Source organism: Galeopterus variegatus, unplaced genomic scaffold (assembly GCF_000696425.1).
Source record: "Galeopterus variegatus unplaced genomic scaffold, G_variegatus-3.0.2 Scaffold1874, whole genome shotgun sequence".
NCBI lineage: Eukaryota > Metazoa > Chordata > Mammalia > Dermoptera > Cynocephalidae > Galeopterus > Galeopterus variegatus.
Window position 1 is genome coordinate 52,592 of NW_007727985.1, and position 2,072 is coordinate 54,663.

Genomic DNA, 2,072 nt, shown 5'->3' on the forward strand with positions numbered 1-2,072 from the left:
TGGGGGGCAAAATTTTGTAGTTTCTTCCACATGCATTTATTCATTTTCTTAAACTCTTTCAGGGTATCTGTGGACAGGATCAGCTTGTACTCTTCCACAGACAGGTCACTGAAGCTGGTGTCTCTGGGGTGAGGGAACTTGTGTTTGTAGTAGTTTGAATGCAGTTGTGCCAAGGTGTCATACATCTGATCACAGACCTCAGGCTCTGTAATCTGGGTTTTCTTCCCCTACTGAAAGGCCTGTGTTACCTGTTGCCTTAGGTAAGCACAAAGTTCCCGGCCCCGATTGGTCTGGTCCACTAGCCATTCCTTATAGAGCTTAAGAAAATGCTGACAGAGGTTGGCTATCATTTTGGGTGCTGCTTGTTCCCACCCCTTTGGGAGGAGACAGCATATGCTATGTTTTGTAAAGACTTGATAGTCGTCTAACAGTGTTAAGGGTGTGCAGCTTATCAAATGATCCCTTTGGTGTTGGATTTTTTAGGTTCTTGAGCTGGACTTTGTTGTGAATAGATATGTGAAAATATGGGAAACACTGGAAAATTTTCAAAAAGAAACAAGTCCCTCGAATAATCTTTTAGATTGGAAGTTATACATTTTAAGAATAAGAGTCTTTATAGTAAGGTATTCATATGCGCACAAGCTTTTATGGGCTGGAGCTGTAACTGCTTTCTAAATCCAATTCAAACTGACACTTTTAAAATATAAAATAATGCACAGCAATCAGCATCTTTTTAAAAATGTAGCTTGTTTGCTTGTGTGTTCGTTTTTTAAATCTGTATCAACCATGTAGTCCATGTAAGTCAGCTGTTTCTGACAAGCTGAAATCATTTTTTTTCTGACATAGGCAGAAAAACTGTTATAAAATATAATGGAGAAATAGGAGCAGTTACTTTCTGTTTATATTTGATACCATAAATCTCCTATAATTAAGATTTAAATGTATAAATATAATAATGAATATATTTACCTGGATCATGAAACAGATATTTAGGATATGAGGCTGGCAAAGACCATTTGTTGCATAATGCAGAATGCCTTTCTGATAGGCATGCTTGGATTTGGAATGGGGTGATTCAGATAGGGATTTGTGGAACAGTCTTCTGGGCTGTGGCGAGGGGGTCATAGGATGGTTCCAGAGTAGGTGATTGGTAGGAAGACTGATATTCAGGGAGTCTGATGAAAGTCTAAATAAGTGAGCATTATTTATAGGGAAGCCCAGTGTTATGATGCCGACAGTCATTTTGGCAAGGACACAGAAGGTGGCATCATCAGGGCCTGGCTGCTGGCAATGGTCAGAAGTCCAGGTAGGCATATAGCAGTGGGAAAGCTGACTGGCAGCAGAGAACCAGCCTTAAGGATTATCGTTTAGGTCAAGAATGAACCTCTCATCTTATAGTAAATCATCAAATATGCTTTTGAAATGTAATATGTGCAAATCACTGAGCTAAGAGTAGTAAGATTTACAAATATAAATATGATATTGTTCCTGCTCTTTGAGGAATTTACATAGGGGAGTGAAAATATGTACACAGATGTTCTTGAAAATGCCAATGGAAAGTGCAAAGATAAATAGGCAAGCAAAACAAAAAAGAAGGAAGGTTAAAGACAAAACTGGCTACATGTAAATATGGGAGAAGGAGTCGAAAGCTATTATAACAAATTTGTTCAACGTCAGAGGAAACGATTAGCTACCAAAAATTATTGTATCTGTAAAAGTTATAGTTGGACAGCAAAACCCTCTGAACAGTTGTCACAAAACAAATTTGTTCAACGTCAGAGGAAACGATTAGCTACCCAAAATTATTGTATCTGTAAAAGTTATAGTTGGACAGCAAAACCCTCTGAACAGTTGTCACACAAAAAATGTAAAGTGGAATTAGTTGTGTTTGAAATGTGATATTGAAATTTTCCTTTTTTTCTAATGCATGTAACTTGCAAAATTTTAAGTATGAAATATTTTTCTGTAGTAACTGTTACAAGTTGCTATCTCTTGTGTAAAACGAAGTACACAGCCTTCAACGTTTTGAATGGTTAACTCTCAATTTGTCCATGATTTGTCTTTTTATTTTG

General features: G+C 37.2%; 1 pseudogene; it reads right to left on the reverse strand.

Annotated features, from left to right (window-relative positions):
- Positions 1–8: 8 nt before the first annotated feature.
- On the reverse strand, positions 9–350 carry LOC103595875 (annotated as a pseudogene).
- Between the last annotated feature and the right edge of the window lie 1,722 nt (positions 351–2,072).